This window comes from Chiloscyllium plagiosum, unplaced genomic scaffold, assembly GCF_037043375.1.
Source record: "Chiloscyllium plagiosum isolate Xiang-an unplaced genomic scaffold, Cpla_swu_hap1 HiC_scaffold_39, whole genome shotgun sequence".
NCBI lineage: Eukaryota > Metazoa > Chordata > Chondrichthyes > Orectolobiformes > Hemiscylliidae > Chiloscyllium > Chiloscyllium plagiosum.
In genome coordinates, this window is record NW_028270177.1 from 72,535,781 (window position 1) to 72,547,950 (window position 12,170).

The window sequence follows — 12,170 nt, forward strand, 5'->3', positions numbered from 1 at the left end:
GAAAATAAACATCTGTTCGTGAGAGTGGGAACTCAGACCTTTGCAAACTGTTTTGTGCCAAAAAAATTTGAAATCCGTCTCAGTGCAAATAGAAAGCAAGAGAACAAACCGCTTGAAAAGACTAATTTTGAGCCACTGTGCCCCCAAAGTACTTCTGAGGTAGAAAAGAGTGAGGGTTTGTAACCAGGGCACAACAGTAACTATGGGTGGTTTGAACATGCAAATTGGCTCAATTAATCAACTTGACAGTGATATCCTTGAATAAAGATTCATAGAGTGTATGAGAGATTATTTCTGAGAGCAGGATGTCATGGAAACAACCAGAGAATGGGGGTGCACGGTGGCTCGGTGGTTAGCACAACACCAGGGCCCAGGTTCGATTCCAGCCTCTGGGGACTGTCTGCATGTAGTTTGCACATTGTCCCCTTGTCTGCGTGGGTTTCCTCCCACTGTCCAAAGATGTGCAGGTCAGGTGAATTGGCCATGGTAAATTGCTCATAGAGTAAGGTACATTACTCAGAGGGAAATGGGACTGGGTGGGTTACTCTTCGGAGGGTCGGTGTGGACTTGTTGGGCCGAAGGGCCTGTTCCCATACTGTCGGGCATCTAATCAAATTTAGATTTGATATTATCTAACAAGGAAAGATTGGTGGATGCGCTTTGCCTTGGAATAACCACAACATGCTGGAGTTTCACATTCAGATTGAAAGAGTAAAGACTGAGTCATACATGAGAGTTTTTGTGTTAGGCAATGATAATTATACTGGCCAATGGAAGGATTTGGCTGTGGTGGTCTTGGCGGGGGGGAAGAAACGAACAGTCAAAGGCAGGACAACTGAAGGAATTTGGCAAACAATTAGGGAAATACTAAAGACCGAAGAGGAATTTCATAATCGAGAAAAATCATCCATATCTTGATAAGGAAATCAAGGATAACATGAAGTCAAATCCCAGTGCATATGGTACTGCACATGTTAGTCACACTGTGGAGGATTGGGTAAGTCAGTGGCCTCGTGGTGTTATCACTGAATTCTGATGTGATAAACCCAGATAATGTTCGTGTGCCCTGGGTTCAAGTTCTTCCACAGCAAGTGGTGGAGCTTGAATTCAAATCTGGAATCAAGAGACTGATGATGGTTATGAATCGATTGCCAAGAAAAACTCACCTGGTTCACTAATGTCCTTTAGGGAAGCAACCGGCCATTCTACCATAGATTCACCACTCTCAGGCTGAAGACGTTTCTTCTTATCGCCATTCTAAGAGTTTCTCTTGACTCTCAGGCTGTGTCCTTGAGTCCTTTCTCTCCTAGCCGTGGAAGCATCTTCACAACATCTATTCTGACCAGGCAGCCAGTATTCTGTATGCTTCAATTAGATCCACCTTCATCCTTATAAATTCCAGCGAGTATAGACCCAGAGACCTCATATGTTAAGCTTTTCATTCCGAGGACCATTCCTATGAAGCCCCTCTGAACATGCTCCGGGCGGTACATCCTTCCTGAGTTATGGGGCCGAAAACGGTCCACAATACACCAAATGTGGTCTGACCAGAGTCTTATAGAGCCTCAGAAATCCATCGCTGCTGTAATATTCAAGTCTTCTCAAAATAAATGCCATCACTGTATTTGCTTTTCTGACCAGACTGACCACCTGAAATAATAATCTTACAATGGACAATAATAAATTCACCATGGAGTTACAAAAATGACCAATGATTAAAGCATGCTCGGAAGTAGAAGCCAGCCTTGACCAAAGTCTCTGTGCTCATCCACATGCTGCAGAATCCAGACAGGCTGCAGCTACCCACAGATGGTTGCAAAGAAACCTGAAGCAACAGACCATGTAATACACACCTGAAGTTGGACCTGAATGGGATAATTGGGCCATCAATGTGACAACCCCAGCTTGAGTCTGATTGATCAGGGTAAATGAACCTGATCATTTCATTAGCAGATCGTCCACACCCTCCCAAAAAGACGTGAGGACTTGGAAGGATAGGAATCACCACAAAACCCCTCAGGGAGCGGTAACTCGAGAATAACCACGGAAAGAGAAGACACCTCCAAGACTATCAGAAGAATGAGAAGACTTGACCACGGAATCTGGTCAACTTCTAGTGGGGCGGTATGCGATCATCCAAATTTAAGTTAAACCATAAGATAGATTGTAGTGTTTTACATTACGTTATAAATTTTATTTTTATTTTTATTTTATTTTTAAATATTAATTGTGTGCAATAAACAAATATTACTGTTTATAAGAGTTGACTCAGTTCTTTTGATGAATATAAGATTTCAAACACATTATGCGGCAGATACACCACCTTTCTAACTATTGACTCAACTTGCACGATTACCTTGAGACAATCCTGGACTGGAACTCGCAACACCCTTTGTACTTCAGCCTTCTGAATTTTCTCCCCAGATATAAAATAGTCCATGCCTCTCTTCTTCCTACTAAAGTGCATCACCGCGCACTTTCTCAGGTTGTACTCCATCTGCCACTTCTTTGCCCACTCTCCTACCCTGTTTAAATCTTTCTGCAGCCTCCCTGCCTCCTCAGTGATACCTGTCCCACAACCTACCTTTGCATCATCTAAAAGTCTCGCCGGAGTGCCGTCAGTTCCTTCATCTAGATTGTTAATGTACAAAGTAAAATGTTTTGGTTCCTTGCGGAACACGAGTTGTCATTGGCTGCTATCCTGAAAAGGAACTTTTTGTTCCCACTCTCTACTTTCTGCCAGACAGTCCAAGCCTCTGTACACGCGAGTACCTTTTCCCTGACTCCGTGGGCCCCTGTCTTACTCAGCACCCTCCTGTAAGGCACCTTGTCAATGTTCTTTTTGAAGTGCAGATAGATAACCCCCATTAGCTCTCCTTGGTCTAAACTGCTTGTTACATCCTCAAACAATTCTATCAGATTAATTAGCATGACCTCCCCTTGACGAAACCATACTGACTTCGCCTCACTTTACCATGCACTGGCAATTAGTCAGAAATCTCATCCTTCACAACAGATTCCAGGAACTTACCCACGACCGGGGTTCGGCTAATCAGTTTATAATTCCCCTTTTAAACAGGATATCAGCGAGATCCAAGATGGCGGCGACCCACGAGGTATGAGTCTGCACAGCTCTGCCCAAGACTCAGGCAAAGTGAGATACCCACCCTCACCTCACCTGTTAAATTATTTAAAATATTTTTTTTGCTTAGCAGCCTTGGCCATTCTACATCAATCTTTAGAATTTGACGCTTTTTAAAAATGACCAAAGCCAAAGGCTCTCGCAGTTCACAACAGGCAGGACCCCTCAGACTCAGCCCCCACCCCCACCCCCACCTAGTAGCAAGGTAGACGTCTGTGGCCGCCGCGGGGGACTCACCTGCAGGGACGAACCTGGTCTCGGAGCTTGTTACACTCCGAGAGAAGATTGATGCTTCCATTGAAGAGACCCCGTCCAGGTGGGAGTCAATCTTGGTCATGCTGCGGAAGCATGACGGAGAGATCGAGAAACTCGGGCAGGGGTGGGACGGAGCAACGGGCCGCGGCCTCCGAGACCACTGGTGAGTTATCCATGGACCAGATCTGGGCTTCGGAACAACGAGTCCCGACCTTAGAGGCAAATATTGACGACCTCGAAAATCGAGGTCATCAGAAAAATATTCGGTTGCTGGGCCTTCCCGAAGGGGAGGAGGAAGCCCAGTGTTTTGCTTTCCTGGAACAATGGCTCCCACAGCTGCTGACCCGTCATGGAGGTTCTGTATATAACTTTGGGTCACCGGAAAGAATAAAATAATTCCTGGATGCTGTCACATAGACTGCGGGACTTGAACTGTATAGATAATGACTTTATTTTGACCACACTTTTGTTTTTCTCCTCCTTTCTTCCTCTTTCTCGTCTCCATGTTTCATTGTTGAGGGGGTGTGGGGTGGGGGAGCCTTCCTTCTCCTTTCTATGGACTCTTATATATAGCGCATGTGGTTTATTTGATTGTTAGGGGATGTTTCTGAGTGTTTTTTTTTATTTGGTTGGTTATTACTTGCTGAGAATGTAATTTTGTAATTTTATATATTTTCATTTTGTGTTGTTTTGCTAAGTGTATCGAGGTGTTGGTGTGGGGGGTCACCCACTTTTAACTTTTGTCTTATGAAATGTTGGAATTTATTTACTCTACCTTGTACTGCCTGGGCCGAGGGCATGGTTCTGGCTGGGAGATGTTATGGTGGTATTTTTGGAAGGTAGTAGTGCCTCCTCTGAACAAGGGGGAAATCTCCTTTTGCATATGTTTTATGTTAATTATTTTTTAGGAATAGTTCTTAGTTGTTTTGATTTAGCTGTTTTAAAGAGTGTTTTCTGTGTGAATCATTCTTGATTTTTACTCAATGTCTTTTGGGCGGGGATCTCCCTCCTGGGGGGTCTCGGGCTTGCTTGGACTATCATGGCTAGTCATTCGTTTAGGTGGTGCACCAGGAATGTCAAGGGGGGCCATTCACCAATCAAAAGGAAAAAGATATTTTCAAGTCTTAAAAAAGAAAGGGTGGATTTAACCCTTCTACAGGAGACACATCTACTTGATAAGGAGCATTTGAAGCTGCAAAAGGGTGGATTTGGCCAGGTGTCCTTTTCACCTTTCAGCGCAAAAAGTAGGGGAGTTGCCAATCTTAGTGGGAAGAATCTTCCCTTCCAAATGCTAAGCCAGACAAAGGATGACTGGATGATATATATTAATTAAAGCCCTAAAATATGGGGAGGAATATGGGGTTTTGAATCTCTATTGCCCCCCAGCGCGACCTTTTAAATTTGTAATGGAAGTGATCTTCAAGTTGATGGCTCTCGGGGTGCACCACACAATTATGGGGTGTGGCGGGGGGTATAATAATTGTATCATCGACCCAGGAGTGGCCAGAATACATAAGAGCTCTGTGGGCATATCTTTGAGATCTAGGCAGTTAGCGGGTCTGAGTAGGGAGTTGGGGCTGGTAGGTGTGTGGACGTGTCTTCACCCTGAGGATAGAGACTTTACTTTGTATTCTAACCCACACAAGTGCCCTACCGGAATCGATATGTGTTTGTCCCCTCGACACTTTTGAACTCAATATTGTTTTGTAAAGTAGGTAATATAACTATTTCCGACAATGCCGCAGTACATATGGAGGTTAAGACTAGTGATGATGAGATAGCTTCCCGACATTGGGGTATGGACCCTTTTCTATTGAAGGAAAGTAAGTTCATAAAATATTTCTCGCAGGAATTTAAAACCTTCTGGAATATCAACTCAGGCACGGCCAGTCACCCGTCGGTGATGTGGAAGACTGCTAAGGCATATGTGTCAGGCTTGGTTATCTCATATTCTGTGACCCGGAAAAGACAAAAAGGAGAACAACAAAGTCTGCTCGAGGCTCGCCTAAAGGCGGGTGAGACAGCGTATGTGGATAGACCCTCCATTACTAACCTACAGCTGATTACAGCCCTTAGGGAAACTTTGAATCCCACACTTACTCAGACAGCAAAGAGGGAGATATTATTTGCGAAGCAGAGATTACTTGAATACTGTGAAAAGGCTGGCAGGTATGCAGCATACTTTCCAGAAAGAAAAAGGCTCCCCAAGACATTATGTCTGTTAGAAAGCGTGCTGGTACCCTGACTTGTGAGCATGAAATGAGCAATGCAGCCTTTAGAAAGTTCTGTTTCAAATTGTATATGTCAAAGGGCTGAGAGGCTTTGTTTTCGAATGCCCCTCCGGCAATCCAGGAAATAGTGGAGGCGGTAAGGCAGCTCCAGGATGGCAGAGCGCCCGGACCAGATGGATTCCAGGCTGAGTTCTATAAAGAATTTATTGGGCAATTGTCCGGGCCACTTATAAATATGTATAATGATTCTTGTCTTCTCTCATTCTTAAGAAGGGAAAGGCCCCAGATGACTGCTCTTCGTATAGACCTATATCTTTGTTGATTGTGGATTTTAAAGTTCTCACAAAAATGTTGGCATTAAGACTGGAGAGGGTTTCACCATTCATTATAAAAGAGGACCAGACGGAGTTTATAAAGGGTTGCAGATCCACTAATAACATTAGAAGAGCCTTAAATATGCCAGCAGCAGGCGGTACTGAGATTAGTTATTTCCCTAGAGGCACAGAAGGCATTTGATTGGGAAGAATGGTCATTTCTCTTTTATGCGTTGGAATGGTTCTGTGTTGGAGAGGTCTTCACTAAATGGGTTACAGTATTAATTAATGATCCCAAAGTAGCGGTTTAAGTTCGGATAGCATTAGCGTTGGTAGAGGTTATCGACAGGGTTGCCCTCTCTCACCATTATTATTTACGCTAGTGATTTGAGCTGTTGGCTGAAGCTATATGAGCCGATCCTAATACAGTGGTAATGGAGGTTAAATTGGGTAGGCACAAAATTACTCTCTAAGTGGACGATGTCCTCCTTTTCTTAAATAGTGCATTGATTCTGTGCCCTAGTTAATTCAAGTGGTTAACTTATTTGGTTTGTTCTCAGATTATAAAATCAATTTAATGAAATTGGAGGCCATGCTGCTGGGAGCTCTTGCCAGTATATCCAATTTTATGGATGGATCCCGTTTCCCCTTTTGGCGGTCACTGGGAGATTTTCGTTACTTCAATATTTTTAATACTCCGGCATTCGATCAGCTGTATAAAGCCAATTATACACATTTATTTGAGAAAATAAGATAGGACTTTCAACGCTTGGAAGTTCTCCCGATATCCTGGCTGGATAGAATAGCTTTCGTCAACATGAACATCGTACCTGGCCTTCTTTACGCTATGAGAATGCTGTCCTTGATGCTGCCGAGACAGGCGCTGTGTAAGCTTTATGGTTGGCTCGGCTCCTTTATTTGGAATCATAGACGGCACCTTATTGAATTAGAAAAGCTGCAGCTTCCACAAGTAAGGGGTGGGCTGGATTTTCCAGATTTCAGGAGGTGCCAATTGAGCTCTCTATTATCCTACGTATCTCATTGGGTCTCTTGTGAACCACAAAGAATCTGGTTACATATTGAAGCCTCCTAAGCAAATTAACCCCTCATAAATCTACTATTTATGGACAAGGTGAGAGTTATTACGGATCATTGTAAAAATCCTATTGTATTAAATACAATCAAAGCCTGGGCGATAATGCGACAGGATGAGGGTAACCTACAACAATCCTCCCCCTATATCCCTATAGTGGGAATTTTGGGATTCCAGCCAGGGCTGAATGATGTGTATTTAGAACTTGGGAGTTCAGAGGTATCTCCTGTTTGGGAGACCTGTTCAATGGGGAGGTCATGATGTCCTTCAAACAGCTGCGTCAGAATTTTGGGCTGCATAGCAAAGATCTTTTTCGATATTTTCAAATAGAAGACTTTATACGAAAAAAGACCATGTTGATAATTGATCATTATAAATCGGATAGGGAAAGGAGAGTGCTTCGGCCGATGAGTCCGCCCATGATCAGTACTCTCTACCACAAACTATTTAATAAGGTATCAAAGAACATGGAACGGTTATATAAAACCTAGATTCAAGAATTGGCGAATGGATATTTCCTTAGAGATGTGGGAAGACGTCTGGGAAAACGTCAGGAAGATGTCTATCTGTAACAGAACTCAGGGTATCCAATTCAAGATACTTTATTGGGCTCACATGGCACCTGAGTGACTTGCAAAGTTCAAGACAGGGGCATCTCCAATGTGTCCTACATGCAAAACAGAAGTTAGTGCTCTCACGCATTGTCTGTGGACATGCCGTAAGATCTGCATGTATTGGGACAAAGTAGCGAATGCCTTGGCAACGATTTTGGTGTACTGAGATTGGATGGGACCCAGGGCCTCTACTTTTGGGGTCCCCAAATTTCCCTTCTTTGGATGTATACGGGAGGAAATTATTTGTTATCCTTTTCTTTTGTCCGGGCAAAAACCTTTTAGTGAACTGGATATCCGAAGGTCCCCCAGGACATTCAAATTGGCACAGGGTAGTCATGGAATATATTCCCCTTGACTTCCTTACGAACATGGTGAACCAAAAGACGGAATTATTTTATAGAACATGGCAAACGTTTTGAACTACATTGACAAAGATATATCAGCCACATTGTTCAGGGGCTTTGCTTAGCCGTGGGAATGGTTCTGGCTGGTTCGGGGGCTCCTGGGAGGAGGACTCCTGTATCAATACGGGTTCTGTTATGACTTAATATAATTTTTAAAACGCATGTATCTCGTTATTTATTTACTTATTTATTTTCTTTTCTCCTTTTGCTTAGTTTTAGTAATGTAGGATATCCTATTTTATGGTTTCCTAGTTTGGAGAATAGATTAGTAGTTTGTTTTTAAATTCTAAATTCGGGTTGTTATATCGTAAAGCAGTATACACTAGTTTGTACTATTTTTGTAGTTTTGTAAAAAAATTCAAAAATCTTCTTTTTATTAAAAACAAACAGGGTGTCACGTTCGTAATTTTCCCGTCTTCTGAGACCCTCCCTGATTCCAATGATTTCTGGAAGATCACCATTAATGTCTCCATCCAGTTTATTTACCCATTTAGTTTTTCGAGCAACTTCTCCTAATGAGGTCTGCCTCCTCACTCTCTTGAATTTTTCGGATATTATTCATGTCTTCCGCTGTGAAATCTGACGTGAAATAATTATTCAGTTTCTCATCTATTATTTGTTCTACGCTACTATCAATCTAGCATCATTTTCTAGTGGTCCAGTATCCACCTCTGCTTCCCGTTTTTGCCCTTAATATATCTAAAGAGACTCTTTCAGTCATCCTTTCTATCACTGGATAGCTTAACTTCATACTTAATCTTCCTCCTCCTTATTTCTTGTTTTGTTGCCTTCTGTTCCTCTTTGAAAGCTTCCCAATCATCTGGTTTCCCATTGCCATTTGCCATGCTTTCTCTTTTTCTTTTACCCTAGCCATGCATTCCCCAGTCATCCATGGATGCCTCATCCTCCCTGCACAATGCATCTATTACCTCGAGATGAATCTCTGCTGTGACTCCAAATTTGCTCCAAGAAACTCCCGCCATTACTCTTCCACTGTCTTTCCTGGTCGGCTCTTCTCCCAGTCAATTCTCCCCAGCCCCTCCCTCATATCTTTGTCGGTTCCTTTGCACAGCTGTAAAATTAACTCCGATTCTACTTTCTCCCTCTCAAATTGAAGTTTAGGTTCAATCACATTATGATCAGTGCTTCCGAAGGGTTCCTTCACCTTGAGCTTCCTTCTCATGTCTGACTGACTGCACAACACTAAATCCAGGATTGCCCGTTCCCTTGTTGCCTGCACCATAAGTTGCTCCAAAAATTCATCTTGTAGACATTCCACAAATTCCTTTCCTTGCAAACACTACCAGTCTGATTTTCCCAATCCACCTGCATATCGCCATCCCCCCACTCATTGTAACTTTGCCTTTCCTATATATATTTTCTATCTCCTGGTCTATCATGCGCCCCAGCTCCTGACTACGATTCACAGGCCTGTACATGACTCCAACTATGGTTTTACCCATTTGTGGTTCCTCAATTCTACCCATCTGACCCTGCATTGAGTAATAGGAACTGAGTGATAGGACTGCAACACTCTTTAGCTTTGTCTTAAATATATAGTTTAGACATGGAGTTAAAATGTTTCATTTTAAATTACTTTGAAATATTGCCACATTGTCTTTCTTTGGCCAAATATTCTGTCTGCATTAGGGAAGAATACAAACTGTTGAAACTGTTGGAGAAGGAAGATATGAAGAGGACATGAGTCTATAAAGAGATATAGGTTGGGCAAATTGAACAGGCAAATATTGGTATATGGAACATAGTAGGAAAAATGTGTCTGTGCTCAAAGATATTGGCGGATTGAATGGAAACGTAATGTATTATTTCAGTGGAGAGATTGGCTTTAGGCACAAGGAACCGGGCACATGGGTTAAAAACGTTACATGTACATCAAACGTTTAGGGAGCTAAGATAAATATTGAAACTTTCTGAAGCAGAACACATTTAAAAGTAGGGGCGATTTTCTACAGATCTACAAGGTAATGTTGTTAGCACATCGAGAGAGCGATGGCCACAATGACATGAAATGTAATCCATAGAAGATTCACTAAGCTGACTCCTGGGAGGAGCGTTTATTTCTGGAGGAAATCATGAATTGACTGGCCTTGGATCTGCTGGGCTTTAGGCGAACAACATGTGAACTTGTTTAACCCGAGAACATTCCAAGTAGTCTTTCAAAGTGAATTCTGAAACAATGTTTCAGCTTGTATGAGAGATTACCATGATTGTATGGATTATAAAACTGAAGAATGTCTCTGTTAAGAAGTTGGTGATTTGGTGTAATCATCTCATCGTGTTGTGTCTTTGTGGAATTCTCTTCCCAGATAACGTTGGAGAATAAGACATTGAATATTCCAAAGGCAGAAGCAGGCAGATTTTTGACGAAGAATGACGCACTAACATTGTAAGAGCAAAGGAGGAATGTGTGATTGAGGTCACAATCAGATCATCCACGACCTTATCTAATGACGGAGCTGTTTTGATTCCTTACTCCTGATGCTCGTTTCTACATTTCAAAGACAGTGACAAGCTCATCAGATCAATAAAATGTCCTCATTGTTTAATAATAATTAGAAAGTCGGATGGTCTTTTTAGTTCATTTGGGATTTTAATGGAGCTAGATCAGCACTAATTGCCCTTGAGAAGTTCCAGTCCAGTTGACGTTGGTCCATCCAAGTGGCTGTTGAGAGGGTGTGCCAGCTGTGCATCTCATGTGCTGGTTTAACTGGGTGTAAATATTATTGGTGGTGGATGGAGTGTTACACAAGCCGCAATGCTGTGATGAACAGCTCGCAGGATAACAGACTCTTCGTCAATATGGGAAGGAATTTATTAGTCTTAGGAAAATCAACAACCTTACACGAGAAGTGTATATAATAATGAAGCGAAGTCTGTTTCTATGTTATTGGTGAACTTAAAATAATGGTGACAAACAGCTGGAATAATGTTGATGCTGTTGTTGGACGATTCTTACACTGAGCATGTGAATTATCCTGGATGAGGTCACAGATGGCTGGGCTGTCCTAGGTTGAGTAAGTGCTGATACTCCATGGGATGATGCTTGTTTCTAATCTCGCCACTTACTGAGCACAGTTCGATTTAACAAACTAACAAGTCCAATTGGCTGCTGCTTCCGAATATACCAAAGCTTTCCTGGCTGCCACCGCATGGAACCATGTAATAAAGACAAGGCCCATCGAGTCTGCACCACCCAGTGCTGATACAAGTCCTTTATACTGTTTGTGAGGTTCCCTTCCTGAACCATGCTCCCAGGCAGTACATTTTTGACGCATATCAGGCTCTGTGTTCAAAACAGATTTCACAAATCCTCTCTTAGTATCTTCTCTTTCAATTCAAACGTATTTCCCCTTGTTTTTTACCCTTTAGCTAAGGGGAATAGTTGTTATCTGTTCAGTCGTCCCAAACCTCTCATGCTGCAATACACTTCTGTTGGGTTCACCCCTCACTCTTCACTTCTCCAAAAGCAAATGCAACGGATCTTCATGGTTTGAGTTCTCTTTTGTTTTGTTACATCTTCCAAAATGCAGCATCTCACATATTTCAGTGTTACCGTTTATCAGTCATTGATCTGACCATCTGACAATCCGTTTGTACCCTCTTGTAAACAACACATTCTTGATCACTGTGGCCCACCCGACTAATCATTGTGTCATCTACAACATGGTTTATCATCCTCCAATATCCCCTCCATCTCCCACATTCTGATCATCAACATTTATGAATTTCAGAAACAAACCTTGATTTTCTTCCTGTTCTACAGATGTTATTGCAGAATTGGGAATTCCAGTCTCTTGTTTTTCCTATATTGGTGAATTTACAGCACGAATCAGCTGTGGTCTTTTGTGAGGGAGCCACAAGTATTATTTTGGATATGGAGCTGAATTCTGCTTTTATACTCCGCCCCTCTGCATGTACCAGTCATATGGCTTGGACATCATTAACCTTTGACTAACTTTTGGCACCTTGTCCTGCAATATTTCCATTTTACGTGGGCCTGCAGCTTATTCTTTACAACATTCACTGCAATAGTCAGAGATAAAAGAACCTTTTAATCTGCAGAATGGACACAGACTCATTCATTAATTTTCTTTGA

At 42.3% G+C, this 12,170-nt stretch overlaps 1 long non-coding RNA gene across 1 annotated transcript in view; it reads left to right on the forward strand.

Moving 5' to 3' along the window:
• LOC148138764 (uncharacterized) overlaps positions 1-10,618 on the forward strand; it is a 107,789-nt gene extending 97,171 nt beyond the window's left edge. Inside the window, exon 4 of the long non-coding RNA XR_015753842.1 lies at positions 10,381-10,618. This is a non-coding gene — a long non-coding RNA (uncharacterized LOC148138764). The remainder of the gene's footprint in view (positions 1-10,380) is intronic.
• The last annotated feature ends 1,552 nt before the right edge of the window (positions 10,619-12,170 follow it).